The sequence below is a fragment of the Neolamprologus brichardi genome, chromosome 23 (assembly GCF_056152115.1).
Source record: "Neolamprologus brichardi isolate AB-2024 chromosome 23, ASM5615211v1, whole genome shotgun sequence".
Lineage (NCBI taxonomy): Eukaryota > Metazoa > Chordata > Actinopteri > Cichliformes > Cichlidae > Neolamprologus > Neolamprologus brichardi.
In genome coordinates this window covers 13,161,501-13,186,849 of record NC_142125.1, presented here as the reverse complement: position 1 = coordinate 13,186,849, position 25,349 = coordinate 13,161,501, and the positions used below count along the sequence as shown (strand labels likewise).

General features: G+C 39.9%; 1 protein-coding gene across 2 annotated transcripts in view; it reads left to right on the top strand.

Annotated features, from left to right (window-relative positions):
• Nucleotides 1–1,046: 1,046 nt before the first annotated feature.
• lpp (LIM domain containing preferred translocation partner in lipoma) overlaps nt 1,047–25,349 on the top strand; it is a 182,329-nt gene continuing 158,026 nt past the window's right edge. Inside the window, exons 1-2 of one of the 2 annotated variants that reach the window (XM_006790413.2) lie at nt 1,047–1,207; nt 7,293–7,364. The gene's annotated coding sequence lies outside the window, so the exon portion shown is untranslated. Of the gene's footprint in view, nt 1,208–7,292; nt 7,365–11,160; nt 11,230–25,349 lie in introns of those variants that run through there. The other variant, XM_006790414.2, reaches the window with a different exon arrangement.

Genomic DNA, 25,349 nt, shown 5'->3' with positions numbered 1-25,349 from the left:
AGTGACCAAACTGAACTGCTGTTAGTGCTGTTAGTGCCTTTTGGGGCATTTTTAATAGAAAAATATTGTGACTTTATAGGTTTCTTAATTTGCACTAATTAGCAGGTATCTGTGTGTATCTGTATTGCATCCACGCAGCTTATAAATGATACTTAATAATGAAGCTAGTTAGCATTAGCTGATAACTTTGCACTCCATCCTGTCATCCAAATATGCTCATTTGTGTTTCCAAAACAAATAAATAGAAACAAGAATAACATAAAGGTGGCCAAAGTACAAACAATAGCCAAGCCCATCTTTTATGTACAGCGTATACATGAGCGTTGAAGTATCAAAAAACATCAAAGGGAGGAGAGAAAATATAAAAAGGTAAATTTAGCTAATGCTATGTCTTCTTAAAATCCCAGTGCTTCTATAATAATGAACCAGAAGATCACAGGTGTTCCAAACTTACACATTTGTTTGTGATTACCTGTGACAGGTTAAGTAATCATCTCACACTTTGCAAACGAATCCCGTGGGCTGGACTGGAAAGCATTTGGAGTGCTGGTTCTGGCCCCCATGTTTCTTTTGTAGTGATACAGCCCATGAGAAAACCTGGGATAGAATCTAGGCTGTCCCATATTTTGTATTGTTGGCTGAAGATGATCTTGACAAAGTTTTGTGTTATTTTTTAAAACATTTTGTATTTATCTGTTTTTGGTGATGTCAGATACTAACAGACAGAGGTTGTTGTTTGTGCAATATGACAACAACGCCTCGAATAAAGAGAGTGAAATATGCAAACAAATACCACAAGTTAAACCGGACCCTTATTTGGAGGGCCACTTCTGGCCCCCAGGCCACATGTTTGACACCAAATCACTGCACACTCTTCTTTCATTTACATTTTAAGGGTTCTAAGTATCGGTACGTTCTATTTTTCAGTATTTATTAGGATGACAGTTTATTTGAGGAGAAAGCCTCCAGCGTGGACCTTTGCCTGACTGCAGCGTGCAGCTGTGCGCACAGACCGGAGATGTGTGCGCACTGAGGGCCGTGCTGTTTTGGCCTGCTGCCTTACATGGGCAAACCTCTGAACTGACTCAGACGAGCTGGAATTTCAGCGTGACGTCACTGCCTACAACTCTCCCAGAATTTGGATCAAGTAGTTTTCACTTTTTTTGGTGGGATTTCAGCCCCTGTGTTAGGTTTCCTAGAAAGCGAGGTAAGTGAAACTATACGTCGCACCTTTTCAAACATACGGGCGGTTTCCGGTGCAGTTTGACGTGTTGCTGTTAAGAACCCGGCTCTGGAGCAATTCGTGCTCACTTTGTTCGGCCTTGTTGGGATGTAATGTGGATTTTACTGCAGCTCGGACGGGTTCACAGTGAGGGCGTGGACTCGGTACCAGAGCCCGGGCCGGTAGGACTGTGACACGGGGAAACTAACAGAGCTAACTTGTCGCTAGCTGGTGCCGAGCTGGACTCAGTCATGCACAGAAAACACGTTCAAACACTGTGAAGCGGCTCATTTGGCTAAACGACACTCGGGGCGTCTCTGCGGGGCTCCTAGATTTAGCACAGTGGTTTACTGCAGAGCAATGCGGAAGACACCAGAGCCCCCACAGAGCCCTCCATCAGAAGGGAAACATGTCGCTGCTTTTTACTTTAGAGCTCCCAGAAACTTCCGTTTACTAAAAAATAGTTATTTGTATCGTCACCGTTGCTGTTTGTTGGACTCGTTTGCCTCGAATTCGCCACGTTGTTCGAGTACTTTTCATAGCCGCCTGTGTTACAAAGTAACACATCTGTGCTTTGTTGGCGTTATTGCTACAGACGTATCCTTCACAGCAGGGGAGTCAAACTTTTTAAAGGCGAAACAAAAAAAACAACAGCTATCAATGCGAATCTGTGTTCTCCACTTTGGAAAGAAGCCTTTATGTTGTCGCTGATGACGTCAGTGACAAATTTGACTGTACTGTCAGGTGACGGTACTTTTGATACTATGAGATAAGACATGGCCCAATGATTCATCATTTTTTCATCTATTACATTATTTAAATGAAGGAATATAGTACAAAAGTCAATGTTATGCCTGTCTGCCATGGGGATTATGTTGGATTTATGGTTTTATGGTGGTGACACATTGTAACTGCAGACATTTATGAAGTTCAGTCTTGTATGCACTTTCATACACATGTATCAGTGCAGCCTGCATACACTGCGATTGGCCTTTTGGCCACCACTGTCGTCTGCTACGTGTTTCCAGCTTCTGCTGCCATTTTTCCCATCAACTGGAAGAGAATGAATCAACTTGAAGAGACAAACAGTTTGTCTTTCGTAAACAACACAGTCAGGCATTGGTGTAGATATTTATTGAGACTGGGAAGCTCAAGTGACTGTTTGTTAGCCGTTTGTGTAATTATTTTACAGTTTGGAACTGAATGTATCAATCGGTCAGTTTTCTAATGCTTATATCCGGGTCCTGGGTCACAGAGGCAGCTCTCCATGCAGAGATGTCCAGACCTCTGTCTCGCAGCTACCTCCTCTAGGCTGTGGTAGGCTCTGGTACTGACACTTTGACATAATCTCCACAGTTTGTCTTGGGTCTGCTCCAGAGTGTCCTTCCTGTAAGATATCTTTGAAACATTTCACCTCTGAGGTATCCAGGAGGCATCTAGTCAGTTGTCTGAGCCACTTCAACTGACTCCATTTGATGTGGAGGAATATCAGCTCTGCTCCGAACCACTTCTGAGAGACTGAGATCCTCACCCTTTCTCTAAGGGAGAGCCCAGACATCCTCCAGGGAAGGCTCATTTCTGCTGCACAGACACAAACTAGGCAGGTTAAAAGTCCAGCATCGATCATAATGAATAAAAATACTGCATAATTTTTTCTTCTTAGAAGCATAAATGAAAGCATTTTATGATCATGTGTGATTGCCTCTCTATAGTCCTGTATTCCTAATCTTCTGTTGCAGCACCAGTTAAAACTGTTGCCTGTCATTCCAGCTGCATGTCTGTTTTGTGATCATCTTTGGGCTATATTGGGATATATACTCCTGTTATGACCTGGACAAAATGGATGAAGAAATCTGCTTTGCATTCCCACATAAATTCCTTCTAGATTGAAGTTTTGCAGTGCATAAAAACCAACAAAGTGGAACTTTAAAGGCTAAGTCCCACATCTACTTCTCTATAATTCTGCTGTTGTATGGTTTGACAGCATGATGGTTTTAAAATGCAGATGCAGTGTATGTAAGATTGTTTCATGGTAAATGTATGGGTCTCTGCTTTTTACATTGTGTGTTTAACAGCCTTTTGAAAGGGTTTCAGACTCACATAGTCACTGGTGACGCAACATCTCCAAAACGGTTGTTAACTGGTGTTGTACATCAATAAAATATGAAGAATTAATTTACCCGACTAATATTTGTATCGGTGACTGGACAGGGCAGCAACATTCAGTTGTCAGATAATAAGTCATGCACATCCATAGTGTACAACAAGCCAGGCTGTAAACCAGGGGGGAGTGCTTGTGCAAATAGTGGCCAGAGATATGGACTTTTCCCTTGTAGATATGTTTAAAAATGTTTGGTCTGTTGACGTAACCAGTACTGAGGCAATACCTCCGTATTTTGCTTCAAGATTTCCTCAGAAAGTTGACTAAACTCAACCCTTTTATACCTAAATGGATCTGACGTCATCTTCCTCTTTGTGAGTGAAACAATAATCTTGGTCCAGCCTGTAGGTATTGTTCTGCCTTGGAATGAAAAATAAATCTCACTTTCTTCTTTAAAAGACTGAATTCAAACTTTGACTTGGATGTGAATTTCAAATCAATAACACCAAGGTCCCTTGGGAGAGCTGTCATCAAACTGAATACATCTGCGTCGCTCCGACACATTTTCTACTCAGGCAACATTAAACGAAACTGTCTTTAAAATCTCTGGCTAAAAAGAACTCGTTTGACAGCGTTGATGATGTTAAACTTAAAAGATGAGTGGCTCTGCTGCCTTTGAGCCTTGGCCCCCCTGGTAGTTTTAGTCAAGTTATTCCACTGTTTGTGTTTCTTGACATATTTTAATGAGAATGTCCTTCTCTGAAAGAAACAGCACCAGTTTTTCATACTCACACAGCACCTCTTTTAGAAAACACTACCTCTATAAGCTATGATAAACCAAGGATCTTCTAAGGCTGTAGATAGTTAATTACAATTAGTGTTGTTATGAATGGCGGTTAGCTTTGGCAAGCTGATCCTGGGTTCGAATCCACCATCAGGCCAGAGCCTTTCTCTGTGGAGTTTGGATGTTCTCCGTGTGTCTGTGTGGGTATTCCTCAGTACTCCGGCTTCCTTCCACAGTCCAAAGACAGCTTTCACTTTGGGTTCTTGGCTAGCTTAGTGTTAGCATTGGTGTCTGGCTAGCCTAGCGTTAGTATGTTCTCTGGCTAGCTTAGCATTAGCATGCTGTCTGTGCAAAAAGCTGAAACCGTGTTAGCAGCTTAGTGCAGCTGTTCCTGTCCTTTATTCAGTTTCCACTTTACAGTGGAACCCCAACTTACAAAATTAATTCGTTCCCGAGGGTCTTTCGTAAGTTGAAAATTTTCGTAAGTCGAAGCACCCATCGCGCCTTTTGAGTGAGGCGATGCTGAACGATAGGCTATAGGCTAATTGCTAACTAGAACAACAATACGTCGTTCAAGTGGAATAGCGAAGTGCAAGTACAGAAGCCAAGGGGTTGTCACATGATTCTGAAGGCATTGTAGGCTCAGCCAATCAGAGTCCGCGGATTTCGTTACACGGGCATTTTGCTGTAACACGGGCAGAAATATATTGCTGTTCAGTGCCTTCGTAACTTGAATTTTTCGTGACATGGGGTATTCGTAAGTCGGGGTTCCACTTTACTATCACGCTCTTGTTCTTTTGTGCAGTAAAAAAAAGTTATGTCCATATCAACGTTGTAGACTGCGGTGCTATTTCCTCCACTGAAGGACATTTGGATCTGAATGGGTCAGTGATGTTTTCTTGAGTGGCTGAAGACACCATCTCCCAGTTTTTCATACTCCATACATTTCTGAATAATGCATCCAGATCTTAATCAACTCAAAACTCATCATTTAAAGTTGGGCCTATAAAAAACTTCCTTAAAGGATGACGAATGGGTTTATTGTTATTGCACAAAAAACTATAAAATGAATGCAAATATGTTAAATGAACACCAAAGATCGCCTGGGACCGATAACAACACAGTTCCCCACCAGCCCCATGATGCAACCTACACAGCATAGCATAACATGTCTGTGCCTGTTTAAGGCTTCTGCTGTTTTCTCAGCTTGGGGTGTGACATGTAGTAGGCTGGTTTTCCCAATACTTCCATCTGACTCTTATTTAATACAAAAGAATCCTGTAGGATAATTCGGGGTCGTCCCCTACAGCTGCAGGGCTCCTTCAAAGCTAAAACCATTTCGGGGGGATTTTTATTTTGTAAGTACTTGCGGTATCTGTTTGATGAATTTTATTAGTGTTGATTTCAGATAGAAATACACACTTGAACCCAGACAGTGCTACTACTAATAATGCAGTCTACGGTATATAACTAATGTCCATTCAGCATAACATTTAAACAAAAAGTAGCATAAAGGTTGAATTTTTATATCTCATGGAGACGCAAGTCATCAGTTTGCTGTTTAATGTAATGACATCTTTGGAAAGTTGTAGAAAATCTCAAGTTCAACTGGGTCACTCTGGTTATTTGGATTTGCTGCTTCACAGCTTTAGATTCGTATACATTATTGAGGACTTTTTTTTTTTAAAGCAATGAAACTATTTGAAGGTTTTATTCAAACAGGTGTTGTTTAAACTACTCATATATCAAAATGTAGAGATGGGCTTTTTTGATGGGATGCAGTTCTTCTGACCAGTACTGTACAAAAATCACCATTGATAGTTTTTTTTCTTTTTCTAGGAAAATGGGTCAAAAACAGAGTTTTTACAGTTCCAACAAGCTTGAAAGTCAGTATTTGGTGTGACCACCTTTATTCTTCAACACAGCCTGAAAGCTTTTAGGAAAGCTTTCCTGTTGTTTCTTTAAGTAGTATTCAGGAATAGTTCTCCAGGCTTCGTAGATGGATGTTTCTCCCTCCCACACTGTTTCAATAATGTTGAGGTCCAGGCTCTAGGGAAGCCAGTCCGTGACTGATAGTGTTCCATTGTGTGTTTTTCTATTCAGGTGTGATTTTATTGCATTGGCAGAGCGTTTTGGATCATAGTAATGCTAAAAAATGAAGCTGTTTCCAATCTTTGAAAATAGTGGATCAAAACTTTACTTTTCTATGACAAGTACAACATCACTGGCTGAAATGGAGCCCCAAAACATGACATGGACCAAAACCAGTCTAAAGTGTTTGTAGCATACGTATTTTTGCCCATGTGACCTCAACCTGGATAAGCAGTAGAAAAGCTATGTACAGTTACCATGAATAAGAATTAGTATATAAATAAGTTACCGTGTTAATTATTCCATTATTACAATCTTCATTCCTGTTGGCTAGTTAATAGTTTTTTTAAGCTTAAAAAATGTGTCACAGCCTGTCTTTGGTTGCAAGATGATTTTAATTTTGAACCTTGCAGTATGACTGTTTTGGAGGGACTAAAATATTATCACAATGTTTTCACCCTTTTATCTTTCAATTCAGAATTAGGTTTTAGCCTCTTTTAAGTTTTGTTCCAATGTTGGCTGGATAAATTGGACATTCAACATTTTTACTGGTTTGGTACCATCAGATGGAAGTCAGATCAGCCAAGCTCATTGAACCTGTCTGCTGGAGTATGTAGTGTCTTAAATTTGACGCCTAATCCCTACAAAGTAATGAGATGCTTTGACTTGAACACATGATGGCCAGTGCAAACAAATTGGTCCTTCACCTGTCAGGAATGCATTTATATTAGATTTTAGTCTGTTAGTTCTCTCTGCTAAATAATTGTTGTGCTGTGGTAAAATATTTTCTGCGGTGTCACTTGTCAGCATTGTTGTTCCCGCTCTACATCTTTGCTATGAAGTATTGCTCCCAGAGGGGTGACAGGTGCCTGACAGACTCAAATTTAAATGGACAACCAGCGCTTAGGTTCATGCACGATTTATAGGAAGCCTGCCCAAAGTTCATCTTTCTGCTGATGAACAACACAGTCATGGAAAAGAAAATGTGTGTGAGATGACAGGACCTACTTACCATGCCAGTGTGGGTCCTGCATAGCACAATTAAAGTTGTGTAATCCATTTGAGTAACACTGAGGGTTTTTTTTATTTCTCAGTGTCAACAGACTTCAACATACGGCTTTCATCGTCTTCCAGAAACACTACAGCGACGTCAAAGTGGAGAAAAAGTAAGAGAGCTTTTTTGCTTTGCTGAGTTTTACCTTTTTACATGTTGCTGTGTTTTCTGTCACGTGGTTCTAGAACTTGGTTGGAAGATTAAGTGTACTAATTTCCACACTGTAGAAACGTAGGGACTTAGTTCTGGGCCTGAACTTCATGTTCTACCATAAAAGCAGCATGCCCACAATGAAGCTTTTATAATGGGCTCAGTGTTAAACAGTACAAGGAGTTACTTGTTAATCATTGTGTTCCTTCCAGTGAGGATTCCTATGAACTTGTTATTGCTCTATTATCTTCGTGAGCTTTTGTACATCAGGTGTAATGGCACTTATCAGCAAGCCTTAGTGTGGAGACAAGTGAGTCGTGCAAATGCAAGAAAAAACTTATTATATAACATATTAGCCGCCACTTCCAAAATACATCGCAATCTCCAACTTGTTTTGGTAGTGGATGTGCATTGTGGGTACTGTAGGCATTACGAATAAAAAAGAATGTTTGGAATCATCTTAATTACCTCCACAAAGGAGGCTATGTTTTTGGTAGCATTTCTATATCTTTAAACACAATAGCTCAAAAAGTTTTGAATGAAATATTATCAACTTTGTGAGGGTGTAGAGTGGGGTCATGTTAATAATCCATCCAAACTTGGCTTTCATCCACCAAAGGTGGTCAAGGTAAACTTATTGATTTATCGGTTGGAAATGGACATTTGTGGTATCAAGTACAATATAAATGACTTAAAATATAATGTCAGATTTGACCTCTTACCTTTCTTTGAAGGTAAATGATCTAAAGGTCAAAGTTATAGTAATGCTATTTAAAACTATATCTCTTACTGCCATTGATAGAATAAAGTTATATTGGGTATGGTGTATAGGAAATCTAAATATCATGTTTTTTGTACTTTTGCAGTTCAAATAAGGTCAAATGTTCAGAAAGTCTTTTATCATTAAAAGTATGCTTAAAAATTGTCCTGTCTTTGTTTGTTTTGGCAACACTTACTGATATATAGAGATTCCAAATATGTCACCATAGTTTGCATCTAAACATTATGTGAAATTTGACCTTTGACCCTACTATTACTTTGCTTGATTGTGAGTCTGTCAGTGATAAAGGAGACCAAATGGCTTCATTCTTTCCCCTCACACTGTTTCATAGGCAGAAGACTGGATCCAGTCTGAAGAAGTTCAGTGTTTCCCACGCAGACTTCACCCTAGCAGGTCACTGTTGTGTTTCAGCAGTCGCCCAAATATGTTTTGATACGCATTACTTTGGTAGGGTGATGCCACCAATAATTTACTCACCCTTATGTTATGTTGAAATTTCAGTTCCTGCTAACCAGCTGGCTCTGGCAATTCCTGTCTCATGCTTCAACCTACCAGGCAGTTGATTTCTTTCAGTCCAGAAAGTTTTTACCCCTCAGCCTTAAAAGACTGATGTGTTGTTGTTTTTTTTTTTTGTTGGGTGAGCGTACAGGCAGGCAGCGTGGACACCTAAGTTTGTGATAACTCGAGAATAAAGCAATGTAGGAGGTTCAAACTGATATCACAGGGATATACTTTTTAAATGATTCCTATTATTTATTATTAGTTCCAATGTACAGCACTTTGTGTCAGCTATGGGTGTTTTAAAGAGCTTTTTAAATGAAGATGCCATGGTATGATATCTACCAAAAATCTCAGATGAGTTTGATTCTCCAAGACCTCAACATTAAGGACAAAGGTTAGAGGACAGAGATCAACTTTTCGAAAAGTCTTGTGATTCCGATAACTGGAAAATGATGTAGGAGCTTCAGATTGATACCATAGATGCATCTACCAAAAATCTCAGAGACCTCGACCTCGAGGTCAGGGTAAGCTTTCTAAAAATCTTGTATATTGTGATAACTTGAGAACAAGACGATAGCAGATATGGCGGACACACCTTTAGGTTTATTAGGTTCATCCAGCACAGACTTGGGGAATAATTTTGACCATAAAGCATATCTTACAAGGTAAACCACTGCTTCCAGCCAGTCTTCCATGTGATGTCTGTGGATTCAGATGGGAACCCCCCCCCCCCCAAGTGGCAGCGGTCTGAGGTGTTTAATGGACCTGTACACAAGCACAGAGAGCTGATGAACTTCTTCAAACCAGTGAGCGCTGCAGGCGGCCTTGTGAACTTTTCATCCTTCAGATAGATCTTGTTGACTGAAGCGTGTCTTATAATTGTCTTGGATTGAGCTGAACTAAACAGCAAGTGACTTTGGGTGTTTTATGTGGGTGGAAAACACACCCCAGTAAAGGAAAGTGGTGAACTTCATAATCAAAATGAATGTAAAAAAAAAGTGATTGTTTTCTTTTTATTTTGTTTGCATAATCATTAGAAGCCAAAATCAAGAAAAAATCAGACTGTCATGGCCGAATGCTGGTTGTAGGAGTCTTCTCTGTCCTCTGTGAATTGCAGGGTCATTGTAACCAACACCTGTGTCAGGTGGAGCTCCAACGTGTCAATCTCACAAGGCTGCAAAGCAGAATCGGGATTACCATCTAAAGTCCAGGAGGGACAGTCACTAGACAGGCAGCTGATTTTTGCTTTGAGATTTATCATCAAGTATTACTTAATGATTTGTTTTGGAAAGCTTGGGTGCGCCTCCGTGCTGCCACCTGATGCTTTCAAGTTCTGCACAAAGGCTGAAGTTGCATCAGACTGGCTTATAAGCGCCTTTACGTCTTTGCATAAATGAGTCGTGAAGTTTTTAAGGCTCTTCTGTGTTTACATTGCAGCTGCCTTCTCGTGAGGCCCCACTTAGCAGTCTCTTCTAATATCCTTCCAAACGTGCACTTGGAGTTCAGCTTCCTATAAAAGTAATGCAAATGCCAAAAGAAGGGCAGAGCTTTACTTTAACCCTGTAGACCCTTCACATCACAGACGTCTCAGGTGCACATTATTTACATATGTGGCGTTAGAGTCAGGGGGAAAGCTTTGACTTCTCATTTAACTGTTCAGACTGACTTTGAGTCAGATTTCTATGAAGTTTGTTACAGAAAACGATTCCCCGCATTAGAAATGAGGGAACCAAAAAACGGAAAATGACTGTATCTTGAAGTGTCAGTGAATGGTCTTCTCCTGTGGGATTTGAATGAAGTGGGCTGAGCTGTTTCAGGAAATGAGCACTCTCAAGCCAAGTTGCTCCTCAATACACTTCCAGTCCATGCAGGGCGTTGTAATGTTCTCTCCTACCGGCTGTTTAGTGGCTGACCTATGGCACTCGTGGGGCATAATCAGACTTTAATTACACCCTCTTAATCACTTGAAGACAATCTGTGCGACAAGACCGCTCCTCACAGCACGTGGGTTGTTTTTACCTGCTAATCTGGCCCTGCTTTCCTGGTTAATAGGGAGTGAATTATATTGATATTCACTTTATTTTGCATTTCTTGGACATTCCTGTACTTTTGAGGCCGCTCATTTTTCCTTTTCTTTCTTTCCTTTTTAAAACTATATTCTCTTAAATATAAGAGCAAGCTCACACTGTCACCCATCTTAGGTCAGACTCAACCCAAAACAATGTAAAAAGTGTCTACAATCATCATTATTATTCCAAGTGAAAGGTATGCACCGCAGAACTGGCTCCGTGGAGTGACTCTGGCTCACAGAGTATGGCATTCCAAGCTAAAAGCAAACCAAACTGATATTGCCCTCCAATACCGTCTTCATATTTTCTCCATATTTGGAAGTGTTTACCTCCTCATGATGGTTGACAGAGGTTGGATGAGGGGATGTGAGTCATTTCAGCTGCACAAGGCTTTCTGGGGGTGAGAGGAGTCTTCCAAGTCACTGCCATTTAGTGAAGCTAGCAGTTTGTGTGCCTCAGTGATCTAAAGAGAAACTGTGAGTATCATTATGTGCTTAATTTATAATCTAATCACTTAAAAGGAGCTTAAGTAGCAGTTTCACACATGTATTTTCTTTGCATATAATGCGGCTGCTTTTGGGAAACCTTTATCGTTATTATCATAATATGAAAAGGTGAGGGGATCGATTTGGATTGTTTCTCTGGCTCACCAGATATTTTCGGAAAATGTTTAAAAAGTTCAGATGAGCGCAGTGCTCCGGTGACACATTTTTCTTACTGCGAGACTGACTTTGTACGCAGATGTCTCAGTTTTGCCAGAAAGTTAGAGATGAAGGTGAAAAATGCAAAAAAAAAGTGTTATGTCTGACCAAACCGAACACACATTTTTAGGGCAGAACTTTTTAAATAGCCCAGTATGTTTTCCTGTAGCTGTCCTGTGGTTGAGTGTGAGTGAGTGAAGGGCAGCTCAGGTCATTGAAGAATTCTGGTTTTGCAAACAGCCACTCTTACTGATAGCTACACCTTAACAGGTCTGACCTCCCTCCTGGCTCTTACTTTCACACTTCAAACACTTAATGGCAGCTGCCTGGCAGTTTTTTTCCACTTCGCAAGTCGAGCAAGAGGTAAATGATTTTACTTTGCTGCGAGGGCTCAGGCTGCTGATTTTAGTGATGGTGTGGTCTGATTATCTAATTACTTCTATCTCTAAATTACACTGGGACTCTGTAAGCCTTTTAACCTGAGAGATAAACTGCCTGCGTAAATGTTTCCTTTTAATTTGTGTTTTATTACATGCCACTGAAAATATGTTTGAAATGATTATTTACACCGTTTAGTGTTAAGTAGCTTCTGCCTTTGTGGGGAAAAACTTCTCTGAGCCATGGGTGTCAGACACGTGACCTTTTAGGGTGTCTTGAGATATCTGGTGACAGATATTTAGTAGGGCTGCTCAGTGATGGCAAGCATTATGCATACAGTGAGAATCCAATTATTTTCTAATGTAATAATTCTGATAATTGTTAACTTGAAATTTTAAGTAACTGAAAAGCAGACTGGTTGGCTTAAACCTCAAATGCGCTTCTATTACAGGAACCTTATGAAGTGTTATTTATTTTAATGATAGTTGTAAAGTGGCATCAATATTTATAGGAAAATGACCTAATCAGGGTCATTTTTAAGAAATTTAAGAAAATGTTAAGTCTGTGTTATCTTGCTAAGCAAAAGTTTCTATATTTTAGTGGAATTTCTGACTATTTAACCAATAAAAATGTATTTTTTCCCCTGATTTTTCTTTGGGGGAAGGACGAAACCTCCTTGAGGGAAGCTCTAAAATTTAAGCAGAAAAAACCTCAACCAGATTTATAATTATCTTAAATAAATATTGAGCTCCAGCTCTGGGTTTTTTGGATTGTGAGCCAGCAGGGAGTGAGCGTTAGGGGTTTTTATGATGTTTTTATTATAAACAAGCTAAAACTCTTACATGGGTGCTGTAAAGAGGGACAAACAGAAGTTTCTTCAGTATTCCTATTAAGAAGAATGAGATGGCTGATCAGTTTTGCTGGTTTAATAAGCAGTGACACACGCCGATCACGGTGTTACATCAGTCTTTAGGGGCATCTCTAATACTCTTAAAATGACTTAATCTGGTCTCGCTCTTCTTTGCGTATCCTTAATTTCAAGATGCTGGCACACCCAGATTGGAGGAGATTCTCTTTCTCTAAAGTCAAGTCTTCCAAATGAATCTCGTCAACAAATTAAGGCATGATTAACAGGAGCAATTACACTGAGGAAACAGCTGAGCTGAGGAGAATCAAGCTAAAGTGGAGGAGATTATCTTTCCTATTAAGGAGAATCACTTTAGGGTTTGATTGCTTTCTGTTTTTCTGTTGAACTCCTGTTTACTCTGTAACTAATGATGTTTTCTTTACAGCCATTTTCCTATGCTGCTTAGACCTTTAGAGTGCAGATCAAACTCACACATGTTTGGTGCGGCTCCTGTTTTCTCCTGTGGCATCAGAGATGATGGACGTGACATATTCAAGAATTAGTCAAGCTTTGGAACGTGTGCTTTTTGAGGAAAATCAAAATACGCAAATCTTTATTCATATGTCAGAATGTGTGTGGCTGGGCAATCTTGATTTAGGGGTTTTCCTCGCAGCTGAGGCTGAATTTTCTTTCTCTCGCACTCGTGCTGGATAGAGTGAGTCAATAAACAATCTTCGATGCATTATTTTTCAGGACAAGTCAAAGCTTTGGCCACGCCCCTCATTTTATTGTTGATTTGGCAGCATGCTGGTGGCCTTTATCATGTTTGAACACCAATCATCACCTCAGTTTAAGGTCTTTGGCACTTTGAAGTAGGTTTTCCTCAACACTTTGCCTGCATTGATTGTCTGCGTTCCCATTGCAAAAACAGGCCCGCACCCTGCGCTTAATGTTGTGATCCACCTTCTTGTTTGGCAGGTTGTCAGATTTGTGTTGACTTGTCTGGGCCAGGCATACGCCGACATATTTCATAATAATCGAGTCTCCAACTTTTGCTTAAATTTACTGTGTTTCGGTTTTGTTGTAGAGCTCAGACTTTCACTCCGTACGTTGCCAGTGAACTCTCGGCTCCCGAGGCCTGTGGCCATGAATTGTGCTCTCTTAAGTTCAAGTTTGGATTTTTCCACAATTTGTTAGATTTAGTTTGCCTATAAAGAACAAGAGCGGTCAGTGTGTGCATACCTCTACCTAAACTGAAAATTCACTGCACACCATGCAAGAGGAAAACTGCATCCAGATTAGCTTGATATTTAGAACATCACCATGATGTGTCCTCATTTAAATCGGATATTTATTCCAACTTAAACGAGTCCAGTTTTACTGGTAAACGATTCTATCCTAAAATCTCTTCATACTGATCCAGGTTGACTCAGAAATGTCATCAATTCTATGTTGGGCCAACTGCCATCTTTGACAGGATCTTCCTTTTTCAGAGGTAAATATTACCATAAAAAAGAAGCTCAATATATTTTGGTACTTTTAATTGATCATTTACAAAAAACCATTTGAAAGAGAAGAAAAGGGGGAAAAATAAGCAATTTAGGGCTTATAAATACAGAAAACTCCATAATTTGACCCATCAGGGCGAGCTGAAAGGAAAGAAGGGAGGCCCATCTCTAAAATGATTTATTGAAACTACTTGGGGTTTTTTTTTTTTTTTTTTAAAGGCACTGTTTTCTGCTTGAGTAGAACAAAACAATGTCAGAATACTCCCTCTCGTGCTCTTGCTGCCCTTTGTTTTTGAAATTCCCATCTTTTGTTCTATTGATTTTTCCTACTAGTTTATACTTTCTCAGTTTCTGGAACACAGAAGGGACTCGCTGAGGAGCAGGGACTTTTTTTGGAGGCATGAACCAGTAAAAAAAACCAAAAAAACAATTTTTTTTGATCAAACTATGAAGTTCCTGAAAGGGTTCCCACGGAACTTCCTCTTGCCTAAAATGTTTTCTTGAGTCCAGTTTCAGATGTCAGCATCAGCCTTTAATTCGTATTTTTTCTGGCACGTCTGAGCCTCATAACTTCACAAGTACAGGAGATATCCCTGCGAAATTTTCAGGGATGAAAAATACATTTACGCTCCGTTTAAATCTGCAACCAGATCAATTTTACACCCACTCCAAGTGTCACAATCTAAAGCTAAGATCTGTTTTTGATCAGAACAGTTTTTTTTTTATAACCAGCTCTGAGCATCAGGATGATGAAATATGTCATAGTTTGAATAAACTGTGACGGTTTAATGTCTGTGACGTAGAGAAACAGAAACAGCCACTGGTAACCTGGATCTTTGATCTGATTTCAGATAATTCACTAGAGAAAACTTCAAGGCATCAAGGCCCTCACTTTTGAAAGGTCTCCTTTATAAAAAAAAATCTTTTTACCCAAGACTCTTTTTCTAGCCATGATTTTTTTTGTATTAAAACGGTTTCTATTAGTCTTATAATAAGACTTTAAGCAAGTGTAGCTTAGGGTGGTAAAATGGAACATAAAAACACTGGTGCCTATATAATAGACAGATGTCATTAATCTTATTCACATATATAAGTGATGGTCATGATACTCATATGATTCATCTTGATTCCCAAAGGGGGTGATGAAGGCTCAAAACATGCTGAAAAGAATGACATGAATTAAAGAGCGTTAAATCTTAACCCCCTGCCCCCTCCTCGTGTACTTCAAGGGCCTGCAGCTCAGAAAATATTCATAAAATGTTGGAGAATTTCTGCGCATTTCAGCGCAACAGAACAAGTTTTTGTTTCTGAGCAAGTTGAGGTGAGAAGTCCTCATTAGATTTTTCGTGGAGAGGAGCCATCGTCATAACAGTAAATATTTCACACAGTAAAGGACGAGAGGTGCCCCAATCATTTAGGATCAGATGCCACTAAATGATTAATCTCAGATTAGACAGAAGCTTGAGGCTAATGGGACACTTTACACTTGCTTGGCACGCAGTGACAGATGCTGGCCTCTAAAGACCATCAAATTACTGAAGCATGCAGTTGGCAAAACACGGGACTGTTAATGAGGTGCCAGAACATCTCAACTCCAAAACATAAAACAGATTGGAATGATGAAAGGACGAAGAATTCAGATTTTACCTTTGTATGCTGTGAAACCAAGCGATTTGAAACGCTTATTATTAGCACTGTAAATGACCTGAAACTTCTTTAACCAGAATCAACTCATACATTTTGGAACATTTTTTTTTGTTTGTGTGTAAAAGTCTGTTGTTGCCCAGAATTTGCCTTTTGTTCTCATAAAGTCAATGAGACTGGGGGAAATACCATAGCATAAACCTCTCTTTTGAGGTTGATTTAAAGTCGAGGAGGAACTGTAGGCACGAGAGGAAGTGGTTGGTAAAACCTAAAGTTTCAAAGTTTTATGTTTGGAGTGGATTTCAGTGCTCTCTGCCAGTGTTTGAGAAGTTAAGGCAGTGCTTACAATGCTTAATTGACTGGGAAGAGTTGTGGTTTTCCATTACGTCAGGCTCGGTACAATTCGTAATCTTACTGTGTCATTTTAACTCTGACTGTGGTGTCAGCAGTTGAAGTTTTACCCCATCACTCCTTGAATGAGCTGCATTTATCAGTCTCCCGTGCCCACTTGGCTCATTGGCAGGATTAATTGGCAACAAGTCCCCCGTGGTCCAGGAACGTAGTTACCTACTGACCCAAATCATTATCCTGACTGGAAGCCACTGTCTCCACTCCACCGGCTCACACCTGGGACTGAGTCTTCACGTAACCTCGCATTCGTCCCCGATGCACCCGTACTTCACACGACTTCAGTTTTCTGTATCTGCAAGAAACAGGCTGTGTATGCAAAACGGAGGCGTGACAGGTTATTCGTTACCCTCAAGGCCATTTTGTGGTACTTGTATGTAATGTTTTGGGATTAAGCAAATATATCTTCTGATTTCGACTTGTGATTTGGGGCTTATTCGTGTTAGCGTGGTAGCTTCTTTTCAGGAACTGATGTACTTAGATTTCAGGCCATATCTGTTGCAAACAGGGTTTTCCCCTATTTGCAACAGATATGAGGTGTTTGTTTGAAGCAAACAAAGCTCTATCAGCTGAAAAGGATGTTTGCTTTGACAGCACAGCTTTGACAGATTGGAAACGTGAGTCTCTGCTAAAGCTAGACAAACCCGTAATGAGTGTTGTTGTCCTAGCAGAATCATAAATGTTTTACAGATGTAATTGTTTATTATTGTTTTCTAGAAAAAAAAATGTGAGAAATTTGTAAAAGAGCTTGAAAGCATCTGACTGAATAGATGACTGGTTGTCAACTGTTGAGATTAGCCCTGTGCATGGGGCTGCACAGCGCTAATGAGCTAACCGCGCTAATGCGTTGACAAGCTAACCAGGCTAACGCATTGGCGAGCTAACCATGCTAATGCGTTGACGAGCTAACGCGTTGACGCCGTGCAGCCCCACGCGCGGGGCGATCCGCGCTAACTCGCTAACGGAGATTTGCCGCGTTAATGCGGTTATGGCGTTAACGTCATTTTAACAAGATTAACGCTGACAGCACTAATTTAAACATTTTAACAAGCTCACTTTGAAGTTCTAGTCCAACAATACAGTTAAAAAAATAAATAAATAAAAGAAAGAAGAAATGGCATCTAGAAAGTGACCTTTGCTGTGTATTTAAAAATCACCTCAATGGTAATTCTTTATTTTGTCTGGTAATAATACTGATTGAACTTTATTGGATTCTGGAAAACGATATAGCAACAAACATATACATTTAAAAATAAAATGCCATGGCTTAACTAAATGGAAAGCATTTATCTGCAGAAATAAGAGCAGTAATGCAACAAGGTTCAGACTCTAAAGTGCCTTTAATGCTATTACAAGTATTTGGAAAGAGGTGGAGGGGACTTCCACGTATAACATAAAAAGAAAGCTTCTCTGTGGGTCCACATTTGCATTTACTTGCACCATTCACATGTCAGATATAATACATGAGCGGTCAAAGGGTATGCTCTAGGTCTTAGTGAGTTGGGCTAGAATCCGCTTGGTTAATGGATTATCCAATTTTACATTATACACTGCTGCGTGCAATGCGAGTTTGGTAACAACGTGCAGCCTCCCTCGGCGCTCACATACAGCGCTTTCACGTAATATAGCTTTGTTGTTGTTTTAAGCTCCCTGATAGGTTTAAGCTCAGGGTGAAAGGGGGCCTTCTGTGTCAGGTCTGAGGTCACTTTTGTTATCATCAGACAGATCCAGTACATTAATGATCTAATCTCTTAAAACCCTCTGCTGGCCCAACTTTCATTTGTTGTAGAAGGATCAAATTAAAAAGAGCCATATTAACCAAAGCCCTAAATTTGTTTTGCCACTTTTCAGGGATTGCACTTGTTGGCCTCGAGCTCTAGTCTGTGTAAATGCAACTTTTTTCTGATGCTGATGATTAAAGTGTTCCGAAATAAGCCTTGGGCATTTTTCTAGTATTTAGAGTTTATCTCTAAGAAAAATGGTTATTTTCAAGTTTTGGTTTTAATAAATATGATGAGACATCAGTATTTGTTTACAACTAAACTTTATTTTTTCCCCGTCTCCTTTGTGGAACGTTAGTCTCGTGTGGTTGAACAGTGAGAAGGGATAGTTTTCCTCTGTTGACACAGAAAAAACTTTTCCCACTTCTTTCAGAGCGGTTAAGAGGGCAAAGATTTAAAAACAGTGAATATGACACCAGTGTTTGTAATTTGATGGACCATGGAGGTGTAGTACAAGCTGACCTAGACCATTTGATGACTCATCTAAATTTTTTCCCCCCAAAGATTCAGTCATTTTTTGATATATTATGAAAATTTCCCTCTTATTTTAAAAAGTCCCATCACGGAAAGCCAGCACTGTCTGGCCCTTACTGTTTGCTTCTCAGGTTGCTTTTGTGCCAGTTTTTGACATCATTTAGCTGCTTGTGGCTCTCATCGCACGGTTGTATGGTCAGGCAGCATTTTTCCTTTTTATTTACAAATCCTTTGAAGCCGATGACACACAAATGCTTTCAGTGTTTTGTTTTTTTTGTGTGATTCTCACAGTGCTCTCAGCTACTGTAAATATTTGGATCAGCACAGCACTCATCACTGTCACTTCTCCCTGACTGACTCATCAAAAATAAGAAGGCTGGGATTTATGATATCGATACTGGCAACGATTTTGGAGGAGAAACTGATCCTGGCTGTCACTCATAAGCCAGTCTTTTATGATCTAACATTGAAGAAGATGTTTTTGTAACCTATAAACAGGAATAGCTGTGTTCTGGGTTCCTCTAGCATCCCCTTCACTCGGTGTGGCTCTGAACAGACATCTGCATGCATGCCTTTTTTGTGGCCCCACAGTCTCTCCACTTAGACTGCATATTACAGCCCACCAACTACACATGTGACATTCAGGTAAATAGGAAAGAATACTTGTCCATGGTGTCTCCAACTAGCTGTGTTGGTGTGTAAACGCAACATAAGTTTTTGAGAGCCCTCATTATTTAGGTCTCGTCTAATCCTTTACACTTTTACTTGGGCATCAGTCACACAGGCTTGGAGACCAGTTGGCATCCCCCTGGCAACCAGTAGTTGCTGAGAAAAATGTGTCTTTCCGTGCCTGTTTGGCGACTGGTTGCTGGAGTTTGTTGGTAATTGCTTGCGTAACATTGGTCACAGTGGATTATGTGGTGCAGCACCGAAATCCTGCTTGTGATTGCTTTAGCACATTGCTGTGCTTGTCTGTAGTTAGTATAGAAGACCTGTCACTCTGTTTGCTTGCAAACACTCACAAACTACAAACTACTAGTGGTTCGAAAGTGAACAGTGCTACACAAACAGGAAATAAAAGTCATTTGCCTTCAAAGTAGAAGTTTCACCTTTTGGAATGTGTTTGTTATAACTGTTATTTTGAAGGTGAATGTTCTGCATTTGTGGTTTGTGTCACATTTTTCATGTTTCACTGCTGCTCCGTGGTTAGTGAGTGTTTTGCAGACATTTTAGTATCTTCAGTGTAAAATACAGGCGATTGCCACAATCTACCTGCAACCAAAACAAATGGTGTGAGATTTTTTCCCTTTGTCACTGAGCCCTCACACCTTACAGCAAATCAGTGGATCAACATTTCAGTGTGTGAACTGCTTTGACATAAAACATCAGATCTAAGCAAAAGCTCTACTTTGCATGAAGCAAATCTAGTGTTTTTGTGTTATGTGTATTTAAGTGTGGTTTTACTGAACATATTGGTTTTAAAAGGTCTTAGAGAGAGCCCTCCAGCTCCACAGATTTTCTCATTGGGACAGCTCTGAGCCCTCACAGATTTATCAGAGATGCATGTAAAAGTCTGAGAGTCTGTGATGGTGGACTTGGGACTGATTTGTAGGGGCAAGTAGGGAACAGGAGGGAGGGACGTGCAGAGATGCAGTTTTCCATATGCATGGTTATTATATTCAGCGTCTAGGGTTTCTGTTTGAAACATGCAGGTATAATCAGGAGAACAAACCAGTTAGTAGGCAAACAACATATACAGGTAACGGAAAGGTGGGAAAGGCTGGTCCCTGCAAGGCAATATTAAACAGGCAAGGCAGGTGGGGGGATTAGGTAAAACTTGGTGGGGGCAACCTGTGGACAGGTGTGGAAAATTTCCGAAAGCAGAGTGGAACTGTCCAGAAAACTCTGGGAGTTTAGAGGGGGAACTGTCTGAATGTGTCTGTAGAAGATGCACTTATATACAGGTGTGACCAAAATTCCTTAAAGAAAATCTCAGTGTGAACGAACAGTGTGTACATGTGAATTTGCAAGTGTTGCAGACTGACATGAGTACAAACAATCTTTAACCTGCCAGCTCCGTAGCACAAAGTCTGTGCAGAGGAAGGCAAAGACCCGTTTAACTCGCAGTGAGCAAGTGGGTGTTGTCTGTCTCACCCTCGCCTAAATCAAAGAGACCATTTTCGTCAGTGAGGAGGAGTCTGAAGTTGACCATCTAGTGTTGTGGAAGGGCAACTGTTGACCTCATTGATGTTTCAAAACACACTCGCACACCAGAAGAGTTTTACTTTTACTTCTGCAACTCCGAGCTGCAGATGCAGCTCCCCTCATTTGTGCACCTTTATTGCCGAGATCAAAGGAAGTGACAAGCTCACTAAACAAAAGTCGAACTGGGTTACAAGGATAAGCAGTTAAACAGTCATAAAGGCTGTAAACAAGATCACAGTTTAGTGTGATGATGTTGGCAGTAATCTGTAATTGCACAGGAACAGTGTGTGTCCGCACAAATATGACAAATGCAGTTAATGTTAAACAGGAAGTGGGACAGTAATCTGTTGTAGACAGCTCGCATTGTATTTTTCCTGGTACATTTTGTTTACTCTTCAAGGACCCAGCAAAAGGTTTGTATTTTTGAATTCTATCAGTGAACCTTTGTGTAATTATACCACAAAATGTGTAGTTACAAATTCAAACCTGGAGCTGAAGTCTGTAGTCTTATTTTTTTTGGTCCACGTGAAGCTCTCACAAGCGGTTAACATGTCAGGTGTAGAGCAAAGAAGCCACTTGTTTCCTTATCGAGGTTATTTTCCCTGCACTTGAGTCTGCCCTCGGGCCTATTCGTGCAAGCCCACTGGTCCTGAACTGTGCCTAGTTCAGAAAAGGGTGCCGTGCGCTAATTTAATCTGAACATGGCTTTCACTTTGCTCTAGTGCTGGAAAGATGTGGTTATAAATACACCATAAAGCCCAGGAAAAAGGGCAAGGTGTTTACAGGGATATGTATTTTTCATTGCTTTGGTCTACCTTTTCGGGCTGTAAACATTAAGGCCCAATCAAGTTGTCCGTTGTAGGAGCACTTAGAAAGCATGTGTCCACAGAGGAAATGGACCCAGCTTCAGACCTGGCAGATCTGTGTGACAAGTTTGGGTCAGCTGTTCAACGTGAGCATTCACAAACATCACATACCCTGTTAAAAACAGCAAAGTGGTCCAGAGTGCAGCATGGAGTTGAAGGTTAGAACAAAGGTGATGCGTGTACAGTGTTTTTAAACTCTTTTAATTCCATCTGTCGTAACCTGATGGGGAAAAAAAGAGCTTTTCAGGACCTAAATTACTTTTCTTTGACAGATTGTGGCTCTTTAGAATTGTGTAAATGGTCTAATGTACTTGGATGATCAGTTCTGTTTGATAGGAAAGTGGTCTATCTGAACAGTTAATGGCTTTGATAATTTTAGCATTTAGCTCATTGTCTTTTTTCCTTGGAAAATACTTCAACCTAAGTTATCATAATGGATGTGGCATTGAGTGAAATTGCCTCATTTTATTAAGTTGCTATCAAAAAAAGATTGCACATTTCTTTGCCCATGTCTCTTTAATTTATTAGTGCAGCGTTGTTACTGCCTAGCTAACAAAGAGGTTGAACTACAGCAGAGTTGAAGGAGAGTTCAGAGTAGTACTAGGTGACAGTACAGTGGAGTACACAGGTAAGCAGGGGGAGAGAGTCAGGAATGACATGCAGTACATGGCCCATATGGACTGGAAGCCGGGTGCCTGCAGTAGGCCTTCACCTTCTGGGTCGCTTTCACAACCTGCTGAGCTATACCAAGTGGTTTTATTTGAATAATAATTTTGTTCTTGTAAACAAATGACAATAAGAAGCCAAAATAAGCAGTAAAACTTTTTAAAAAAAAAACCTTTCTTTTTTCCATTACGAAACGCTTATTTTATGTACAGATGGTTATGGTTTTTACCCCTCAATGATAAAAGACTGATGGGTATTGTCGTCATCCTGTCAGCTGAGCAGGCAGGCACCCACATTTGTGAGTGTGATAACTCAAGAAAGAAGTGATGTGGGAGTTTCAAATTGATACCAGACCTGTATCTACTAAAAACCTTCGACAAGTTTGAATATTGGTGACCTCGACCTCAAGGTCAAAGGGTCAAAGGCCAAGTTTTCTGAAAATCTTGTGAATGTAAGAACTCAAATAAGACGACATAAGATTTTGAAATTCATACAACAGGTGCATCTGCTTAGGTGGCGGAGAGATAAACCTCTATTAGATAAGATAAACCTTTTATTAGTCCCACACGTGAGAAATTTTTGGTCACGGCAGAAAGTACAAGAGCACTAAAAAATTAAGTAAAAAGTAAAGAAAGAGGTATTACTGGCTGCTGCCAGTATCTTTGAAAGTGGAATAGTCACCATTTTTGCCACAGGGGTCTGTTTTGTGTCCAACTCTGTTATCTTTATAACGCTGCCTTTGGGATCTATTTTCAGGAAATACAACATTCCCTTTCACTGTTACGCTGATGACATCCAAATTTACTTCCCCTTGAAACTGGATGTCTCCGTCTCAGTGCTGCCTCTGCTTAACTGTACATGATGTTAAAAAACGGTCAACACATAATTGTATTGTTTCTGGAACTCGTGCCCTTTTGGATAACTTAACGGATACCCTTGGTCCTCTTGCTTGTCATCATTCCCACACTGTAAGAAAGCTCTGAGTGTTTTTAGATAGCTCTTTTAAATTGGAGAAGCAAATGTCCAAAGTTGTGAAAACCAGTTTTTATCAGTTACATAAAATTGCCAAAGTGGCGTCTTATCTTCCTACTAAAGATCTAGAAAAATGCATTGATGCCTTCATCACTTCAAGGCTGGAGTACTGCAGTTCTCTCTATTTGGGTCTTCAACACTCACCTCTCCATAGCTTGCAGTTAGTCCAAAATGCTTTTTATGTTGTAAGTCAAGTGCACCCCTTTCCTTCACAGTGGTGGATCTTTGCCCCAACCTAAAAGCCCAAGCTCACTCACAGTTTAGTTTAGCTTGAGCCAAAGTGACAGAAAGACAACCTCTGGTAATCAAAATTGATCTGGAAGAAGTAAAGATCTTAAAGAATCTCATAGTTCAACCTGTGGAAGAATCATTAACGGTGGTTTCTGACCCGGTTTATTTTTGGCACCTTGGGACTCCACCACTTTTCTGTCGCTGATCTGCAGGTCTCCCGAGGGACCAGATCTGCTGCCACCTGGGCCTCTTTGCGCCCCTATTGGCATCTACACGCATCTTACCGATGAGGACCATGGCCCAGCAGATACTAACTCCCCAAATGTCCCTGTGCCCCCCATCATGCCTAAGTAGTAATTGTGCTAAATTGAATTGAGATGTGATGTGTGGTAACAGTGACAGGTGCATGCTGCTGTTGCTGTAGTTTGCCAGAGATCGATGTAGCATCGCACGGTGTAATTCAGAGGTCATGGACAACATGACATTTTCTTTCCCACCTCTTTGCTGCACTTTACTTGAAAGAATTTAGTTCTTTTCTGAGTCATATCTCATTACATATCAATAATGCACATATTTTTAGATCTAGTATGATGTAAACTTTCCATGGTTAACATTGTTGACATCTAAACCTACTGAAATCTAAAAAAAAAAAGTTGTCTCTTTAAATTCATAACTTTTATTTTTACTTTAGAATCGGTGGTGTTCGGTTATAGTTGCCTCATATACTCTCACAGTGAAAACAAGATCTACTGAAAAAAGCTAGTTGACACTTTTTAATGAAATAAATTGAACAATGAACAACAAATGAACAATAACACAAATTATATCTTCCAGGGCATTCTGGGAATTGTAGTTCAAAAAAGGTTTTTTTTATTTTTTTTATTGTGCCTTCAATCCATCTTCTTCCACTTGTCTGTGTTTATTTGTAGAATATATCAACATATATCGGATAAAAATGTGTTATTGGTAGCTAAGCCTTTGTGCCATAATGTACAGCAGGTATTTACTTACTTACAGCGGGTATTCTTTTTACTTTTCATGAAAGTGAAGTGTTGTCTAATTAAGGCTGAGCTTGCTTGCAGCATGAATGGTTTTTCCTCTTTTTTTAAATCTAGATTTGTCATCTTTGTCTTTTATTCATTTATTTTTGATGTGTTTTTTCTTTTTATTAAACAACTGCCACACACAATCACTCTATTTTTCCTTTTAGAGCTTTGTAATTGTGTAAGCATTATTTTTTTTCTTTGTTTTGTTATTTGTTTTTTAAAATTAGGATTATGTCTGAAAGCAGATGTTTTCTTACAGTTCTAACAGTTATTTTGGAAAAGAAAAAATATGAGTCATATATGCCTGAGATTAGAAAAATGTGCTTGATAAGTTATCTGCTCAGGATTAACGGTGAGCTCCTTCCAGTGTAGCTGAGTGAAATCTGTCAGCACAACATTTCTGTTAGACTGTCTCTGTGTTAGACACAAAATAGGTGAAAGCTGCCAAATTAGACCAAATTAGGTCTTATTCTAGCTCACAACCATGTATAGTAGTCATGACCTGAAAGCCTCACTTTTGAATATCATGAGACTTGTGTGCACGTTGTTAATGTAGACTTAGGAAAATAGTCTTTCCCACACATAATTTTACACAGGTGAAAGAATATAACTAAGTGTGAGAAAAACTAGAGCTTAGAGAAAAATCAAAACTAACTTTACAAAAGGGGACACACATTAGCAATTAATCCTTTTGAGAGAGAGAGAGAAAAATTCAACCATTCAATCACGGATTGACTCCCTTTTATTTTGAAAGCTAGTTTCACCAAACAAACTACTCCTGGTGTTTCCTGTCATGTGTTATGTTTTCA